The sequence below is a fragment of the Vulpes vulpes genome, chromosome 7 (genome assembly GCF_048418805.1).
Source record: "Vulpes vulpes isolate BD-2025 chromosome 7, VulVul3, whole genome shotgun sequence".
Lineage (NCBI taxonomy): Eukaryota > Metazoa > Chordata > Mammalia > Carnivora > Canidae > Vulpes > Vulpes vulpes.
In genome coordinates, this window is record NC_132786.1 from 79,868,581 (window position 1) to 79,889,956 (window position 21,376).

The 21,376-nt window shown below is 35.6% G+C and overlaps 1 long non-coding RNA gene across 1 annotated transcript in view; it reads left to right on the plus strand.

Moving 5' to 3' along the window:
- The window catches only part of LOC140599700 (uncharacterized), a 50,958-nt gene that overhangs the window by 26,618 nt on the left and 2,964 nt on the right, over window positions 1–21,376 (plus strand). The gene's annotated exons all lie outside the window — the stretch shown is intronic.

A 21,376-nucleotide genomic window follows, 5' to 3' on the forward strand; every position in this document is an offset into this window, starting at 1 on the left:
TTGCCCTAGATCTTGATTGTATTTCTAATCTCTTTGGCCCATGCAGCCTATTTTATCTTTACCCAGCAGTTGAGGATGTGCAAGACAAGTCATGTCCCAAAGTGGTAGATTTCAGTCAGTAGCTAGATATAGGCTGATTGGAGGCCAAACCTGGCAGCAGCTTTTAAATAATGAAAACATATTAGTCCTATGTAATCACAGTTTAAGCCCCAATGGATATTCAGAGCCAGGTAATCTGGAGGTGTCCCCTGAACAGTAGTTGCAAAAATCAGAACTCCAAATAAGTATGTAAGCTTTTCTTGTGGGAAATATTTGTAGCAAAAGAGAAGCAAAGGTAGAGCACAGTGATGGCATCCCCCAGACTATGTTCTGTTAGAGCACCTCCATAGCTCCTGAAATGTGCCAACTTTGATTCCTGTCTCTACAGCTGAGGTTCTAGGACTCTCACATAGGCAGCTTTTACAGAAAGATTGAAGATGTGTTTCAGTCTCCCTGTGAAGTTGGACCTTGGGGTTGGTAGCCTGCCACAACTGTCTTTCTTATTGTTAGAATTTCATGGGCCCTAGGAACACATACTCTCTTGGCCACCAGAGATGATGAAGGGTATCTACTGGGTGGCAGCTTCAAAAAGCATGGCATCAGATGTAAAGACTGGTACACTAGACACCTGTAAGAGGTCTCTTCCAAGAGATACTGGTGTTCTGTATTTCAGCAGAGGGAAAGGGCAAAATAGCACCTGCTTTCTGAGGTCTCAGGGAGGGTTTACAGTCAGTTCTTAAACATATCTTTAATTAGAAGCCTGCCCCCTCAGTCAATAACTATATTGACAAGCTAATAGGCCTCTTTTACATAAAGACTGAGCTCCTGAGTCTGTTGCTTCTTGCTGTGCCTTGAGGGTGATAGCTATTCAAAAGCTCTTTTTTTCTCTGGGAAACAAACTAAGAGTTGTGAAAGTAGAGGTGGGTAGGGGGATGGGGTAACTGGGCAAAGGGCACTAAGGAGGGCAATTGATGGGATGAGCACTAGGTGTTATAAAAATATTTTGGCAAATTGAATTTAAAATTTAAAAAAAAAAACCTCTTTTTTCATTGGTCACAGTCCTATGGGGCCTGTGAGTATAAGCCCTGATGGCCACCAGAGCCAGGCAATGTAGATGTGTCTCCTGGCAGCAGCCATAAAAATCACAGTTAAGGGTATAAGCTCCTCTTCTGAAAATACCAGTGACTTAGAGCAAGGTAGAGGAAGAGTAAAAATATGGTGTGAGCCAGCCTCCATTCCCTGAGAGCACCTCCATCAGCCCCTGTAAATGTGCCAAAGCAGGATTTGCCCTTCAGACTAAAGCTTATGCACAAGCAAATAGACGTTTTTCCCAGAAAGACTGGGGATATGATTCATTATGCTGTCTGTGCAATGCTTGGAACTGGTAGTCTGCCAAGAACTATCTCCACAATTGTTATAGTCCCATGGGACCTAGGAACACAGGTATCTCCCTGGTCTTTGGAGCCACACAATTAAGAGGTATCTCTTGGATGGAAGCCACACATACTGGATCACCAGACATAAACACTGAAAAGTCAGACAAGTGTAGAAGCTCCCCCCAGGGCATACTGGCACTCTAGGGTGTTACAGAAGGAGAATGTGAGGGTGGTACTCACTGGCTTGAGTGAGGTGGAAGGGGGACACAATGATGGCACTGCCCCCAAAAGAGAAATAAAAAGATCAGAATAAAAAAAAAGAAAGAAAAAGAAAAAAAAAAAAGATGGCACCTGCTGGCTTTGCCAAGCTGAGAGTAGGAAGATGTTGCCTACTGCCCTCTGCCCCTCAGGCCATCATTTTAAAATTAGCAAATCAGCCTTTCACATAAAGTCTGGGTGTATTTCAAAGGGCCACGTCTGTGCTGGTCCCTGAGGTGACTCAGTCTATGGAAGAATCCTTCAAGAGCCATTTCTCAGTTGACCACAGCACTACATGTCTCATGGTTGAGGATTCCATTTGGTCTTCACAGGCAATTGTTTTGGGGACTTGTCTCTCATGTGTTGGTCTTATAACTTGGGGTGCCCAACGTAGGGTATGAACCCTTAACTCCTCAGGGAGAAGCTCTAGGTTTTGAGTTCCCTCCCCACTGTGAGCTGCTGCACTGTGAGTGGAATTTATGGTGAAATTGTGTCTCAGCTTTTCCTACCCTTTGATGTGGTTTCCTTATTTGCTTGATGTAAAGGGGTTGCTTCACCAGCTTTTAGTTTTGTCCCTCACCAGCTTTTAGCTTAGTCCCCCCCACCCCAGCAGAAATTATTCCACATATAACTATAGATTCTATGTGTCTATAGGATGAAGAACTTTCAGGATATTCCTATATCATCATCTTGACATGGAATTCTCTTAATGTTTGCATTTAAAGCTTTAAATTTCTCCCTTAAGCCATTTCACTGCATCCATAAGTTTTGGTATGATCTGTTTTCAATTTAATTTTTTCTCTAAGTATTTTCTAATTTCTCTTGTGATTTCTTCTTTGATCCACTGGTTGTCTAAGAATGTGATATTTAATTCTACAAATTTGGAATTTTCCAGTTTTGCTTTTGTTATTGATTTCTAAATCCATCCCACTGTAGTCAGAGAATATAGTTTCTATGTTATTGATCTTTTAAAATCTATTGAAACTTAATTTTTGACATAACATATGAGCTGTCCTAGAAAATGTCCCATGTGCCCTTGAGAAGAATGTGTATGCTGTTGTTTGGTAGAGTTCTTTATATGTCATATCTAGTTGGTCATTGTATTTTTAAGCTATTTGTTTCCTTTCTTAACTTCTGTTTGTTCTATCCATTTTTGAGAGTGGGGTATTGACATCTGTAATAATTCTCATAGAGCTTTCTATTTCTTCCTTCAGTTCTGTCAGATTTTGCTTTATGTATTTTGTTCATCTGTTATTAGGCATGTAAATGTCTATAATTGTTATAACATCTTGCTATATTGAACATTTTACTGATAAATAATGTCCTTCTTTGTCCCTCATAACCTTTTTGGCTTTTTTTAAAAGATTTTATTTATTTATTCATGAGGGACAGAGAGGGAGAGAGAGAGAAAGGCAGAGACACAGGCAGAGGAAGAAGCAGGCTCCATGCAGGGAGCCTGATGTGGGACTCGATTCCAGGTCTCCAGGATCAGGCCCTGGGCTGAAGGTGGCGCTAAACCACTGAGCCACCAGGACTGCCCCCTCATAACCTTTTTGATTTAAGGTTTATTTTGTCAAATATTCATTTGGCTACCCCTATTCTCTTTTGGTTATCATTTCCATGCAATACCATTTTCCATCCTTTTGCTTTCAATCTATTTGTGTCTTTAGATATACAGTGATAGCATACAGTTCTATCATGATTTTATCCATTCTGTCAATCCCTATATTTTGACTAGAGAATGTAATCTATTTCATTTAAAGTAATTACTGATAAGGAGAGACATATGTCATTTTTCAATTTGGCTTCTATATGCCTCATATTTTCATTCCTCATTTCTTGCATTTCTTCTCGGGTGTTTAGTTGATGTGTGTGTGTGTGTGTGGTTGAAATGTTTAAAATCCTTTCTCATTTTCTTTTGTGTATATTTTATAGCTATTTTCTTTGTGATTATCATGGTAATTACATTTAATATCCTAAAGTTATAACATCTTAAATTGAATTTATACCCGCTTGACTTCAATAGCATACAAAACTTCTGTTACTTTCCAGCTCCATCCCTACCCTTTCAGTTGTTGATGTCACAAAATTATATCTTTATATTTTGTGTGTCACAAAACATAAACTAATAATTCTTTTAAATGCATTAGTCTTTTAAATTATGTAGAAAACAACATATGGAATTACAAGCTAAAGTTAACAGTAATATTAGCTTTTTAAGCAAATAATTGAAAAATATTTTAGTCTTTTAAATCATGTAGAAAATGAAAAGTAGAAGTACAAACGGTTGTTATAATAATACTGGCTTTTATAATTGCCCGTTTACTTTTATTGAGATCTCTATTTTTTCATATAGCTTTAAATTACTGTGTAGTGTCCTTTCATGTCACCCTGCAGGACTTCCTTGAATATTTCTTGTAGGGTCCGATTTATTGGTAATGGACTCCCTCAGCTTTTGTTTAGCTGGGAATATCTTAATTTCACTCTGACTCTTGAAGGACAGTTTTGTAGAATATAGGATTCTTGACTGACTTTTTTTTTTCTTTTAGCAGGTTTTTTTTTTTTTTTTTTTTTTTTTTTTTTTTTAAATATCTGCCCACTGTTTTCTGGCCTCCAAAGTTTCTGATGAGAAATCTGATGATAAACTCACTGAGAAACCCATATATGTGCTCACTCTGGGTCCCACAAGTTGTGCTGGTTTCTTCAGGAACATGCGTACCTTGCATAGGCCTAAGGGTGTGTAATGGGTACCTGCTGTTGTGCTAAGAGCTGAAATTAACTCCAATTTAGTATTCAAGCCTTCCTTTGAAAGTTGCAATCTTCAATTGCCTCTAGAGTTCCTAAATAGTTACATTAGACAGATTTTGCCAGTACAAGTTTTTTCTAGTTGGGGAAACAGATTCCTGGTACTTCCTATTTAACCATCTTCTCAGAATCCTGTCCCATTTAGTTCTCTTTCATAGCTTTTTATTTCATCTCCAATATTTACTTTCTTTTTTCATTGTGATCATATTTTTACTGAGTGAATAGCTTTTAAAAAATCTTTTCTGAAAATTTCAAGACCTGGTTCTTTTTTGGGTTAGGTCTTAGGTGATTTTGTTTGTTTGTTTTTGGATTCTTTATTTTTTATGAGTCAGATAATTTTTATTTATGTCCTGAGCATCATGAATTTCATGTTGTGGAGTCTCTGGATTTTGTTCTATTTCTCAGAAATGTGTGGATGACTTATTTTAGTTGGTAATTAATTTGGTTGGAGTCAAGTTGCAAACTCTGCCTCTTAGCTGTCAGTTTAAGTCTCAGTTAAATTCTTTTATATTTATCCATACTTCTTTGAATTTTCCCAGTGCATGTGTAGTTTAGGGGGTCAGCAAACCATATGGACAATGTATATGAGCAATGAACAAGATCTGTGGCTCATATCTCTGGCTTTCTTATTTTCTTGATTTTACATTCACTTTTAAATATCTGTGGTTTTGCTGAACTTTTGTGTGATCTCCTAATGTAGAAAGACTATGTTTTTTTTTTTCTCTTGAAATTTTAGCCACTTTTACAGTGCCATCTCCAGTCTGCACTCAGGATAAAAGCTATAACAAATGAGAACTTACTCCTTTCTGGTCCCTTCTGGTTCTGTAGAAACTTAGCCATTCTGGAAGCCTCATTTTATAGTATGATCTAAAATTTTGTGGACTTTAAAATATATTTTAATATTGTAGTTTAGAGTTTTATAATATCATTTCATTTTATATTCAAACGCTGAATATTCAATGATGATTAAATCTTTCCAAAGACTCCTTCAAACACTTTCCAAAATTGAATTTTTCCAAATTATATTCAGATACTGATAGAGTGATTTTACAACTATCAAAATAGAATTTTTTCACTTTGGGCATTTAAATTAACTAACTGTATGATTAACCTCTATTATGATGCTAAATATTACAAAGCAAACTAAAATTTCATGAAGTGGGAATATCAATATTCAGAAGGCCTCAATGGGAATTTTGTCTCTGTAAAGACCAAAGATTTGTGATCGATGGTGGTGGTGACCTTAGAAGAAAAATCAAGGGAATAAATTATTGTGTCAAAATTACCTTTATAGGCAATGTTTTTGCTGTCATAGGGCAATCTATGCTTCCCTTTCTTCTTATAATTGTATCAGTTTCTCATTGTTAAAGAATTCCTCATCCCAGGCTACTCTATTATTTCTGGAATTTGTAGAAAGGTCAGTGAGTCTCAGGAGTTGTGATTACTTTTTCTAGCTGACATTTATTGATCTCATTACCTTCATGCTCATATTTCAAAAACTTTTTTTCATTCTGTTACCATTTCAAAGATGACAGAAATGCTGCGGTGCTCACTGTATTAGAACTGTATGTAATTAAAATTTGTACTCTGTGTTTCATCACAGTCTTACTGTCAGAACCACAGTATATATTGTTTATAAATTAGATTGTTATAATTAGAACACATCATGTGCATAGAATCAAGTCTGAATATATATCCTAACATATATTCTACTTATTTTCATAGAAATGAATGTTGTAAAATCTTTGGGCTTGAACCTTTACTTGCACTGAATGGTTCACTTGACTCTCTCAATTGCCAGTACTTAGTTTTAAATGACTGCTTTCAAAAAAGTTTACATTTTTGCACAAGGAGTTAGTTCTTATAAAAATTCTAAAAACAAAGGATAAAGAAGAGAGGTATTCATGAATAAAAGTGATTAAATAAAATTAGACATAAGCAGAGTACATATCTCCTTAGTAAGATTGAATCATAATTAATCAGATTCATCAAAGAAATATGCATCTATTTCCAAATATTTAACTCCACAGTTCTAGTCCAATTTTACTTGTCTACATTAAAAAAAACTTTAGGAGGATGATGAAAATTATTTTTTATTAAAGTTCTCTTTGTGTGGGGATAGGTGTAGGCATAGTTTTCTCTTGTCTTTTGTCTGCCTAAGCCACAATTGTGCTTAGGAATCTGATGTCTCTTCTTGCTAAGAGTTTATTTAGCCAGGAGTATTTAAGGATTCTATCAGAATCAAAAATAGACTCAGGCATTCAGCTGTCATAATGAATCAGAAATCTAATCTATGAACCATTTTCCAGAGGTTATATTTTAGATTGATTAATTTACGAAGAGTCCTAATTTACAGAAGCTAATAAATTGTATTTGTTATGACCAAAATCACTTTTGGATAAATCTGCCAGTTTATGTATATGACTTTACTCTTTTTTGCCACAGATTTGACTCCTCTTAATTCATTCCTCAGGGTTACTAGTTGTTTATTCTTCCTCCTAACATGAGGGATATGGACCAGGGAGGCATGGTCTTTCTCTCACTGCCATTCTTGTTTCTGAAAGATCTACTGAAACCCTTAATTTAAAATTGTATCCATGTGTCTGAAATTTGCAATGTCTCGCTTTACTCATATCTGTTTAAAGATCACTGATAGACTATATTCATCAGACAAACTTCAGCCTTATAGTTTGTGAACTACAAAGATAGTTGGTCATTTTGACTTCCCCACTAGACACACAAAAAATACTCTACATTGAAATTTCTACTAGCTATAACAGAATACAAGAACTCCAGGGAATAAGTGTTTTTGTGGGCCATTTTTTAGGGAGAGTCTAGTATTTCCTGAAGAAAACATCATTATTTCTTTTCTTGAAAAATATGGGTTTTTATTATTTTTAATGATGGGCATGTTTTATACTATATGGATAATATGTGTAAAGTTCAGAGACTCTCTTTATAATATTTGAATTCATCAAGATGGGACATGATCTAGTTAAAAACAGAAAAACAATCTGTTTTAATGGTATCCATCTCTTCAACTGTTGGTCAGAGATCAGAGTTCTTGTTATCACAAGAAAACCTCTCTATGGATATTGTTATGGCAAACAGTGATTATTTGAAATTAAATCAACACATTTGCTGAATAGTAACATAGGTTGGATACCATGTTCTCTGTAGTAGAAAATATGAGGAAAGTACTGGTACTAAGTACTGAGTCAGTTATAAATATTATTTTATTTATTCCTAGCAATATTGAGAAGGGTATTAATCCTATTTTATTGCTGATGAAATAGGCTCTTGATTAGAAAGTAGTACAAGAAATTATTACATCCCAGGAATGACCAAGTCCCAAACCCCTTGCGCTATGGTAATGCCTTCAAACTTCTTCGCTCTATTCTGTTTACTGAATTATGAAAACTGTGCTCCTCATCATGCATGTTTAAGCTGATGGCTACATTTTTTTGATAGCTAAATTTTTTAATCAAAATTTTAAATAGTCATAAAATGCAATTTTACATATTGCAAGTATTTTCATTAAATAATTAATACCCAGATAACTATCTTAAAAATGACCAATTAAACCTAAATACCACACTGATTTGATGCACACAATCATTTATTTTTTAAAAAGTACTTAGACATTCTTGTTATATTTAGGAATTTTACATAACACATTTTTTATCCTAGATCTCTGAATTTTATTATACAACTTAAATAAAATTTTATCTTAATGTAATATTTTATATTTGGTATCTTTTATTGTTTACCATATTATAGTTCTCTACAACAAATATGTGTATATAATTCAAAATTAATTTTTAAAATTTCCTGTAAAAAGTATCTAAGTATTAAGATGTATCTTCACAACTAATTTGTCAATGCAAATTTTTTTGTGGGATCAGAACAACATAACCATATTAAGAGGCTGATAAATAATTAGTTATGACAAAATTTTTTTTAAATTTAATTTTATTTATTTATTATTATTTATGATAGGCACACAGTGAGAGAGAGAGAGAGAGAGAGAGGCAGAGACACAGGCAGAGGGAGAAGCAGGCTCCATGCACCGGGAGCCTGACGTGGGATTCGATCCCGAGTCTCCAGGATCACGCCCTGGGCCAAAGGCAGGCGCCAAACCGCTGCGCCACCCAGGGATCCCAGTTATGACAAAATTTATCGGTTTTACATTTCTAAATGAGAGATTAAACTTTTAATCTGTGGATGAATAATAAGCAATATTAGAGAATCAGAGTTCAGTCGAATCTATTGGGTTTTATTTTTATGAATGTAAAACTCTCTCCATAATGGGAGAGAGTGTTAATATTACTCAATTTCCCTGAAGTTTTTATAGGAATATGCCAAAAACTATTTTTAATAATATGTTGTTGATGTTATTGAACATTCCATCAATATTTTTGAAAACAAAGAATTTAGATCTGACTTGCCCAACAAGTTGTTAAATAGTCAGTAAAGTCATTCACTTTGTCAAAATCAACACCATACTGATTCTTCACTTGATACCTTGGATAGTTTTACTGGCTAGGGACGTACATCATAGAAGATTCTGGATAATGAGAGAGAATCATTTCCTGTGTGAAGTAGGATAAGGGGTTATGAAGGGGGAGTTGCGAATGAAGAATCAGCAAAACCTGTTCTTTCTCAGATAAGTATTAGAAAAGAACCCACATGGAAGCTGAGGATCTAAAAAACAGCAGTGGCCTTTGGAAATGTTAACCCTTTGGAAAGTCTTTGTGTATCCTCTGGGGTATTTATACCCAAACTAGTGTGAAGATCACAGCTCCAGGACACACTGTGGGCTTTGCAGTCCAGTTTAAAGGTTAACCAGTGAGGTACAATAGTAAAAATTTTACAATACAATAATAAAAATTTTAATAAAAGTAGGCCAAGTCCAAAATAAACCAAAAGTGTCACAAGACAGTTTCATATTAATAGTAATAATACTGTATATATTTTTCATTCAGCATTTTGTCAGTAATGTTCATCCAAACACTGACATAGCTTTAAGTTAGCCAAGATAAAGTATACAGTTAGGTAAAAGAAAGGTAAGGTTCTGAATATAGTTTAAACTCTCAAGTTTTTCAGTGTATTTTAACCAGATAAAAGGACAAGAGCAAGAATTTGTTGTACCTTCAGGCTCTCACCCCAAAGTTAAACGAAAGGCATAACTGAAACTAAAAAAAAAAAAAAAAAAAAAAAAAAAAAAAAAAAATTGTCAGCAATAATCCCTATCCATGTGCTTCTCATCTGTTCTTGTTGCCACCAATCACTGTGATCCCTTAAGCACACAAACTCTATGAACCTTGTCTGAGTTTGACAAAGATGTATTGAAAACTCTCACAAACATCTTCCTGTCAAATTCATCTTGTACTTCTCATGCTTCATTTTTGTATAAAACAGACACATAGAAGTATATGGCTGTTATAGATATATGGGAGATTATAACCCTCTGGTCAATATAAACAGTCCTATTGCTTCTGCAGTGTTTTTCAATCTACTCTGTTCATGTTGGCACTTTTGTTTTTTTTATTATTTCTTTAATTTGGGAAACTTATTTTTTTGTTGTGTTTTTAACATTTCTATAGCATTTTGTTTTAGATTTATTTCTTCTAGGCACAATATATTTCTTTAAACTGAATCAGAGAAATTAGTTTCTTTTTCTGAGTGAATTTGAATGAATTATGTTCATTGATATAACTGAGAGACCTGTCTTAGTTTTCTATTGCTAAGTAAGGAATTACTGCAAACATAAAGGCTTCAAATAATACCAATATATGATTGCACAGTTCTGTAGGTCATAAATCCAGGCACAGAGAGCCTCAGTTCTCAGCTGACTGTGCTTTATCTGAAGCTCAGGGTCCGCCTCCAAGATGATTCAAGTTGTTGGCAGAATTCAGTTCCTTGATAGAAACCTGCTGGAGGATCACTCTCCTACTCTCAGGCCCCTGCCATACAACTCTCTCCATATTCAAAGCTGCAATGGAAAACTTCCTGCACATCAACTTTGTGTTCTAGAATTTGAATCTCTTTTCCAGCAAAAGGGCTCACCTAACTTATGCCCAGGCCCATTGAGGATAATCTCTCTTTCCTTTTTTTTTTTTTTTTTTTTAAGATTTTATTTTTTCTTTTTCATGAGAGACCACAGAGAGAGAGAGAGAGAGACATAGGCAGAGGGAGAAGCAGGCTCCATGCAAGAAACCTGATGTGGAACTCAATCCCGGGAATCCGGGATCACATCGGGAGCCAAAGGCAGACGATCAACCGCTAAGCCACCCAGGCATCCCTCATCTCTCTTTCTTAAGGTCAACTGTGCAAAGTAGCATTACCCAATCACAGAAGTGACTATCCCATCATAGTCACAAAGCCTGCCTACCTTCAATAGAGAGGGTTATGCATAAATGTACACCAAGGAGCAGGAATCTTAGGACTATATTAGAATTGTACCTACCATACTTGGTTTTACTTTTGAATACTCGATTTTACTTTTCTAATCTTATCTTACAATTTGTGTGGGCATTTTAACTTTTTTTTTCTAAAGGAATTTTTAAAGAGTTTTTTAGAGCAGTTTGGGATTTGCAACAAAATCGAGACGAAAGTATAGCTACTTCTCATAAAACCCATGCCCCCACACACATGTGTATGCCCCCTCTTCTTAAGCATCACTTCTCAGGATGGTTCATTTCTTTCTTTCTTTATTTCTTTCTTTATTTATTGCCAAGAATGAGCCTAAGGAATTTTATGTTGTGAAGAAACTTGAAATTATGGAAATAGTTTAGAAAATGGCTAAGAGTGTGGTGGTGAAGGGGATAGTTCTGAACACATCACTTAGATGGAAATCATAGCTCCTGGTCTGTGTGATTTGTGGCAAATTATTTTTCTCTGCATGTGTCTCATCTGTAAAATGGGAATACTATAGCATATTCCCCAGGGCAATTTTAATGATAACTGATTTAATATGCATAAGAAAACAATGCTCAGGAGAATAGCTGTTAGCTGATAGTATTTCTCCTTCACCATTACATGGAAGATATTTATTCTACCTTAAATCTTCTTGATTTCAATCATACATTGAAACTATATTTCTCTATTTATATATAACATCTAATTCCATATAATATCTAATAATGGATTTAGCAAGCATTTACTATTATGCATGTTCTAGTCTTTATTAATACTCTATTTTATATTAGACCCCTATAATAAGTTAACAGAAAATTGAAGAAAGTGAGGAAGTCTTCATTGTTGATCTATGTGGAAAGGAGATTCACAGGCAAAGGAACACAGGCTCTTAGGACAAGTGAGGGCCAGCTGTGTTCTAGAAAACAGAAATATGACAGTGTGACAAGAAATGACCAAGGTGGGGAATGATAAGAGATAAGATCAGATAAAGATCTTGTTAGCCTGGATTACATAGGACCTTGTAAACCATGGCAAGGACTTTGGCTTTTACTCAGAGGAGGCTGGTAAGCCAAAGGATGTTCTTAGGGAGAGACATACCATGACCTGTCTCTACCTACTATGCGAAGAACAGACTGCATGAAACAAAAGTGGAAGGAGAGGGTCCATATAGTTGAAATGAATGACAATGGTGGCCTCGACTAGAGTGATAGCCATGGTGATAATTAGAATTACATTATCCAGAATTATTAGATATGGATATATTTTGAAGAAAAAGTTGAGACTATTTGTTGTTGGTTGTATGTCATTATAAGGAAGGGAGAAAATTCAATTGTGCCTTCAATGTTTTGATCTGAGCAACTAGGAACAATGGAGTTGCCATTTTTGGAGATGTGGAACCATGAGAGGGAAAGATACAGGGAAGGTCAGGAGCTCAGTTTTAAATATGTTAAAGATGCCTCGTAGTTATGTTGCCAGAGATTTTTAGTAAGCAACTTGAATATATTGATTTAGAGTTTAGGAGTGTGGTTTGGTTTCAGATATAAGCAAGGAATCTTTCAGGAGAATAAGAATATTTGAAGTTGTAGTTTGTATGAAACCATTTAGGAGTCGAATAAAGATCAACATGCCAAGATTATAAGGGCAGAACTCCGAGCATGCCAACACTGTGTACAGTGATACAGAGAGAAAGAGAGAATGACCGTGGAAGTTTATCTTTGAGTAGACAACAGTAGATGGCATCCAGTGAATGGGTGGAACACCTGAGTTTAGACAAGAGCTTGGAGACCACTCATTCTCCCAAGGAAGAAGGCACAGTATACTACTTGCAAGGGTTTTGCCTGAGTTGGTATGGCATGGACAATGAATCTTTTTTCTAGTGTAAAATTTTAACTTATGCACAATAATTGGGGAAATAATAGGCCCCTATTTTGTTAACAGGAACTGGGAGGAAATAAAAAGAGAGATGGATAAAGCTCCCTCTTTGAGTGGAGAGAGCTGAGCCACAGCTAGAAGCTAAGGGGGAGGGTCACAGGGAAGACCTCACAGGATGAAGACTGTACAACTGCCAAAAAGTGGGAAGGCTGAGTGTACGTATCTTGTTCAGGTAGTGCTTTAAAACTTAAAAACAGCTCAACATTCTCCCCATAAAAGTCAAATATCCAAAAGTGTTTCAAGATCATCATATATTTGTCTGAGGTTGTCATTTCATACCAAACACAGTAAGCTATATACCTATGAAAATAGATTAGAGATTTTATATCTTATTGTTAACTATTAGGATGTTCATGTGTAAATCTACCCTATCCTCATTCATAAGTCAAAGAAAAGAAGTACGGCTTTCTGGAGAGGGCATGTGTCTTTGGAAAATATCATACTCATATTAGAATGAAATCATTTATACTACAACCAAACAAAATTATTGATAACTATTTCTTACTGACAAAAATACAAATAATTTATTGAGAAGCCTGTGAGAGTTGTTAAGTGTAACAAGACAGAAATGTCCAAAGACATTTAATTAATGAGGCTAAATAATCTTAACAAACTAGAATTTTAACATACTCCAATTGAATATATTAAACTTTATATATGTGTTTCTAAGACTGTCTTTGTGGACATTCCTTTTAACTGAACACAAATTACACAACATTATATATTGAAGAGGATTTTCAGAGGAAAACATTTTTAAAAAATGGTTGATAATTTATGAAAAGAAATAACAGTTTGAAGTAAAATGAGATAAACATTTGAGTTAAAAATTGGCAAAAATTACAAATACTGATTTTATTTTGTATTGGAGAGAGTATGGATTTATTCATAGTGTTCAATTATTCTTGGATAGTTTTAAATTGACACAGAATTTTTGAAGAGCCATGGGGCAATATATGTTACAATTTTAAACGTGTCATCAATTACTTGCTAGGAATTTATTCAAACAAAACACTCTTAGAAGTGTGCAAAGATGAGTGTTCAAATATATTCAGTGAATATATTTGTTCCAGGGAACATGGGAAATAGCTTAAATATGTATCAATATAGGCTTTATTAAATAAGTTATAATGTATCCTATTACCTCTAACAGTTAAAGAATATTATTAGACTCAGAAAAAGTCCAACATATGCAGTTGTATTTTACATTTAAGATGTAGAAGAACATTGGATATGGTGGCAGCAGACTGCCTTGATGCAGGCAACATTGGCAGTAAAAATGATAGAATTTTCGGTGCAATGGTAAAATCAACTAAGAGACTCATACCTATAGAGAACAAACAGGGTTGCTGGAGGGGAAGTGGGTGGGAGGATGAGGTAACTGGGTGATGGGCATTAAGGAGGGCACATGGAATGAGCACTGGCTGTTATATGCAAATGATGAATCACTGACCTCTACTTCTGAAACTAATATGCTATATGTCAATTAATTGAATTTAAATAAAATAATAAAAAAATAAGATTAGCTAAAGTCATTCTGCTTTTTATTACCATGAATTGGTAATTCAAAGTTCAAACAGAATCAGTAAAAAATACTCCTCCCCTTTGAAGTAGGTTACTCCCTTTGTACACCATGACCCCTGCCCTTGATTCACTACAGCAGAAATGGGGTGCGTGGGTAGCTGAATTGGTTAAGGGTCTGTTTGGCTCACGTAATGATCCCAGGATCCTGTGATTGAGACCCAACTCAGGGTCCCTGCTCAGAGGGGATCCTGTTTCTCTCACTCCCCTCTGCTTGTGCACTCTCTCTCTCTCTCTCTTTCTCACTTTCTTTCCCAAATAAATAAGTCAAATCTTTTTAAAAAAAATACTACAGCAGAATCTGAGAGGAATGAGAGTTAGAAAGGGGGAAGGGACAGGAAGAGGAAGAGAGATGATGAACAAGTAGTAGATTTGGGAGTGGCCCCACATATTTCAAATGTGGAATACAATATAAGCTTTTGCTCTATTTTGAAGAGTCTTATATGCCATATCATGGGATTTGGCAAACAGTGATCTGTGGGCCAAACCTGGACTGTTGATTGCCTTTGTAAATAAAGTTTATTGGAAACATGGCTACGCTCGTTCTTTAATGCATTGCAGTAGTTGTTTTCACTTGACAAGGACAGAGTTGAGTAGTTACAACACAATCTGTAAGATCCTAAAAGCCTAAAATATTAACTACCTAATCATTCATAGAAAAAGTTTATGGACTTCTCTGCTATAAGCAATGTAATATTTTAATTGTATTTGAGAACAATTATTTCCTATTAGATTTTAATTACCTTACTCAATTGCTGAATTATACATTAATGGCTATTTTGGTCACTAGCATTTACTATCATACTTAATGATAGTCATTGATCAATTCCTAGTTTCCATATTTTAGTATTTTTGTGTGATTTACAAGCCATGTGTGGGAAAGTTATCCACCTTTCAACTAAATAATCGAGATTTTTCTATTTAGTAAGTTGTCCTACTTTATAAAGCCATGTTTGAGTGCTTGGGGTTTCCATGTCTCCTGATTCTTTAAGAGGAATATAAAATATAAAAGTAAAATAAAAGTAACTTACTTCAGCCCCTTTTCATAAATATAGAATTCATGGTGACCAGGTTTCTTCCATAGTTTTGGTGAGTGTGTCTTACCTGTTCCTGCAATACAGTGCTCATTAAGCTCTAGAAACAGAGCTACTATGTTTATTTTAAAAATATGACTTAAAAATATGACTTAATTTTGGGCAGCCCCGGTGGCTCAGCAGTTTAGCACTGCCTTTGGCCTGGGGTATGATCCTGGAGACTGGGATCGAGTCCTACATCAGGCTCCTTGTATGGAGCCTGCTTCTTCCTCTGCCTGTGTCTCTGCCCCCCCCCCCCCCCCATGTCTCTCATAAATAAGTAAGTAAATAAATAAATAAATAAATAAACAAACAAATAAATAATTTTAAAAATATGACTTAATTTAAATATAATTTAATTTATGAAAGAGGTCCAAGTGATTTACAGAAGACCACATTCATAACACATGGTTCAGGTATGTGCTCACTTTAAAAGTCTATTATTTTTTATGAATTGCTCTTCCTCCAGCCTCAATTGTTCCAAGGTATCTCACACGTTTCTTAACCAAAAGTCTGTCAGAAATAGGCATTCTATAAACTTTAATTAATTTAATTGGGTATTTTCTTCGATCTCACATTGAAGTGTTTGTTGAATGGACTGAGAGGAACCAAAGCTCCCCAAATATAAGGAAAAGGAGATTGTTGTTACTTGGTAGCTTATTCTCAGAGAAAACCAAGCCTCTGGATTTTTACCAAAACTGCCTCAAAGTTGGGCCTGGTGAATCTTGATCTACTTCACCCATTAAAGATGCATTTTACGATTTGATCTTAAAAAGGGTCATTTTTTCCCTTTAAAAATTATCATCATCCTGATTCATTTATTTTACTGCTATTAAGCATTTCGCATGCACAAGGCTCATTTCTAACCACAGAGGAATATTAAACTAGACAAAATCTTTGTCTCCAGTGCAACTTATGTTCTATATTCAAATGTAGATATTCTTGTCAGTTTTCTCCTTCCCTCCCTTGTTCATATCTTCGAATATTACAAATACTAAGCTAACCCTTTTACTAGGGGATTCTGAGGAAAATAGCAACCTGAATGCTCCTCAATTTTCCACCTCTCAATTGTTTCTTTGTTGAAGGAGACAGCAAGGATGCTCTGGCATTTGGAGGGGCTCAGCCTTATAGACCAGTGAATCAATTCCCCAGAGGGAAGCAAGAGCCCACCTACCTGGGCAGAGTCCTGGGAGGCTTGGCTATGTCTGTCTGACTTTTAGGACTTTCAGGAAACTTGAAAGCTCAGAGAGGGCTGCCTCTTAAGCTTAAGAACACCTGGACAGATGCTCAGTAGTTGGTATCTAGTCTGTAGTTCTGTTGTACACACCTTTTTAGTATTGTTTCAATGTTATATACCCCAGTAGAAGATGTATTGAGAAAAAAGAAACAAGAATAGCAACATCATGGAATAAAGTAGATAGTCTTATGAAGCAGCAAGCACACACACACATACACACACACACATATAAAACCTCAGAGTACATGTGAAGAAATAAAGTAACACATGCAAGGTGTTGTCGAGAGGAGCTATGTATGCAGTAATCAGGCATATATATAATTTGAGAAGGCACACTGGAAAAATAACTGAATGTGAATAAGATCTAGAGATATTGATTTAATGAGGAATTGTGTTCAGCTGAACAGACCTTAAAAAGATAATTTGGCTGGAGCTATACTAAATTTCATGAAAAAAGTTTGTGTGTTTTATACAAGTATATCAAACTTGGACAAAATTGTGGTGTCAGCATTTACCAGAAACTTTCCTCTTTGGACTCAGAATTAAAACAATTTCAACATCTTTCTTTCATTTTAAATATTTGATTCAAATTATGCTCTTCACACTGCTTATAATACAAATTCATGGAAGCAGATTTTACTCTTATAAATCACATATACATATATATAATGATGATTTTGCATACAGTCTAAACAAAAATCGAATTTTCTTATACACTCACAAAAAAAAAAAAAAAGATTTGATCATTGTCTTGGAAATGTCCACCAAATAATAAAATTTTCTCTGGGGACTTTAGAAATAGGTCAATCTAATGAACAAGAAAAGACACATTGAAATGCAGAACATGTTCTTCTTGAAAAGATTGATGTATTAAATATTTATGCAAACACATTAAATTGGCAAGTGTATGAAAACATTATTACATATTTATCACCTTCACATCTCATCATTTTGAAAAGAACTTCTTTCCTATAAAACTAAAATGGATGACTATAAGTTTTCCAAAGTCACATTTTTCAAACTTCATAACATGGAATAGTTTGTTTTTCAGAGTTTATATTAATTCTCATAAATAACAAAATTAATGCTGAAACTAGAAAAGGCTAATAATTTATTCAAGATAGGAGCAGTCAAATCCTGTTTCATCATTAGCCTTTCTCCAGAAACCTGAACTGGAGCCTCCTAATATGAAAGATGTTCCATAAGAGTGAATATTCACTGTGAGAAATAAATGAGCTCTTTTAGGTCACAGAGTCATTTAGCCAGCAACTGGTTCTGTGGCAAAAGCCAAATGTCATAAGGGAATTAATGCATTTCTAAAGTACCTAACTTCTCCTAGAGGGTAATAAATCCTGATGGAGTCCAAAATTTTATGGTCTTTGGAAAGTGTTATTTAAATTAAAATTTAAATTGACTACACTTCTCATTAAAAACCAGAAAGTTGAAATGATTTTATATAGGTCCTAAAAATATTCGTGTTTAATATAAACTGCCTTATTATGATGATACGGTGTTCTGTATTCAAAGCTCTCTTTCTGCCTCTTCACTTCTACTTCTGTTTCCTGCTGAGCTCGTTTCTCTGACTCTTACAACTTTCCTTACCTCATTGTTGATTAGATTTTTACCACACTTTTCTATTTACTATTTTACTGCTGAAGGATAACTACCTTTTCATCCCTCTGCCCATTTCCAGAAGCTTTTGTTATTTTTACTGTTCTCTTCTGCTTGCCTCTCTTCCTTTTTCATCTTTCCTCCCCTCAAAGACCACCCCCTTAATTCATTACTCTTCTTCATGTGGAGTCCTTACATTTTTCTGTGCTTTGATGATTTGTTCACGACATCAGGCATGGGGTAGCATGTCCTTGGTGTTGACTCTGGTGAATCGAACTTGTCTATTCCTATCGTACACTGTGGTATGAAAAATCCGTATCATAACATGGGAAGAGATGGAGGAGGAAGAGAGAGAAAGAGAAAGAACTGGGGCCTCAAGTGGCTGGTTTTGAAAAACTTGGAACTTAACTCTGGCTGAAATTGACCGCAAGGCCGCCTTCGTAACCGGCACCCTGGCTGTCCTGTCCTCCTCCAGCCCCCAGCTGCTCTGCGGTCATTTCTCCTTGACCATCTAGATGTACTCCCTGGATCCAGTGCCCTTGCTATGAAAGGTCCCCTGCCATCTCCAGGTCCCTGCAGGCTTGCCAGGTTTTTGTTTTCCTGCTCACTACTTATTACTGTTCCCAAGCTGCTGCTGATTCTGGGGTCCTCCTTTGTTTCACCCCTTCCCTGTTCTGCTCTCTCCCCACTCTGCTGCTCCGTGGCGCACAATGCAAACCCTACATGCTCAATCCCCAAAACCCTGTCCATTTAAGAAAACCACTCTCACTGAGGAAAGAGGGATGAGGAATAGAGATGAAGCTAGGGAACAGTACAGCATAGATAACATCACAGTGAAGTGAAGTCATTCATTGTGGCAGCTTCTAGGTTACACCCACTTTATCCTGCTGGCCACTTTGTGCCAGATTATTTTCTATCTATTATTTTCTTTAGGGAGATTATTTTCCCCTATCTTCCTCTTCTCCCCTGTGGGTACCCCGAAGCCTGTTCTCCCATGATCAGGAGAATATTCTAAATTCTTGCTATCTTATTACATAGAGTGATTTCTTTCGTTTTGTATAACCACTCTGGATTAGCTCCCCATGCCTGCTGTAATAATGCCGTAACTGTGTGGTTTAAAGCAACAGAAATTTATTCTCTCAGAGATCTTGAGGGCAGAAGTCTGAAATCAGGGTGTCAGCAAGGCCACATGCTCCCTCCAAGGCTCTAGGGGACATTCCTTTCCTTGCCTCTTCTGAGTTTCTGGTGGTTCCAGCAGTCCTGGGTGTTTCTTGGGTTTGTGGCCACATTGCTGCATTCTCTGCCTCCTTCGTCATGTGGCCTTTCTGTCTCTTGTAAGCTGACTCTCCTTGGATATAGGACCCACTAGGTAATCTGAGATGATGAACTCATCTCAAGATTCTTAATTACATCTGAAAAGATGCTTTGTCTGAATAAGAGAACATTCACTGGTTCCAGGAGTTAAGATAGAGGCTTTTCTTGGGGCATGCAAGGGCTCTGTCTAAGCAAACTTCGGTTTTCTCAATTTTCACAGTGGGAGACAGACAATGTATTTTCCCAATTTAGTTTAAAAGACAAAAGTTTTTCTGTGCTCCCAGAATAAATCTAGTACTTCTAGGGCTTTTACAGCAAATTACAGTTTGTTTTTAAATTACATTTTTCTTTTCATTAAAAGACCCAACTCATTAAAAATGGTGAAAATAATGTAAATTTTTAAATGTGGGTAAAGTAAGGGTGTCTGGGTGGCTCAGTTTGTCTTTGGCTCAGGCCCTAATCTCGAGGTCCTGGGATGGACCCCCACATAGCTCCCTACTCAGTGAGAAGTCTACTTCTTCCTTTCCCTCCACCATTTTCCTGCTTGTACGCTCTCTTAAATAAACCAAATCATTAAAAATAATAAACAAATAAATAAATAAATAAAAATTATAACAAAACAAATGAAAATTTGTATATATTTACATGAATGCCTTTATGTCTTTGTGTATATATGTGAATATGTAAAAATACATATTTGTAAACAACTGCATATACTGTGCTTGGTCTTAACATCTAATCAACCTGTTCAATATTTTAACATGTTTTTTAAATTTACTATTCTTTGTTTTTAATTTTAATTATTTAAGAAATGCTTAGTCATTGTAGAAGACACAAACTTTTTTTTTTTTACAAAAAAGGAAAAGTAATTGCCTCATTCTACCAGAAAACAAACAAAAAATGGAAAAATAACCAGTTTGGGGACACATCCTTATTTTTCTCACGTGACTATGTCCATATGTATATGTGAATCTATATTCCTGTAACTACATCCACATTTACTTATAGTGTTAATTATAACAAATCTCAAACCATGATATTGTTCAGTACTTGACTTTTTCATTTTTCAATTAATATTATGTTCTACTTTTCATTTTCTATTATTTTATACTAATATCATTACTCTATGTATTATATAGGCCTATATGGTACATCATTGTTTTGATGTTCTATAAATTATTGTCACTGGAGATTATTTTCATTATTAAAATGAGCACTGTTAATGAACATACTTTATCATGCATAATTATAAATGCGTATCATTATTTCTTCAGAATTAATTCTCAAAGATGAATTTGCTAGCTCATAAAATGTTTATGTTGTGGCAGAGACTGCTAGTCATCTTCCAAGATCTCTGTTCTTGGCTTCCTAGGGACCAGGAAGCTCATTTCCCAGCCTCACCTGCAGCTGAGATGGCCATGTAACTGAGTTCCAGCCAGTGGCATAGAAGAGTGTGACTCATTTATGCCATCTCTAGGCTAAGATAACGAGCAAATCTACTTCGTCCAGGTCCTCTTTCCTCTGGGGTTCCAGGAGGCGTTAGAGGAAGAGGTCTGAAGGACAGAAGAAACCTATGCCCCTTAGCCACCCTGTGGAGGGAACTACCCTTTGACTAGACCAGGAACATTCATCTCAGGGGTTAGTAGACTGAAAAATACTGGTTTTGAGCCATTATGTCTTTTAAAAAATACTGTTTCATGCTAAGTAATACACTTGTTTTTAGAAGCATTAAT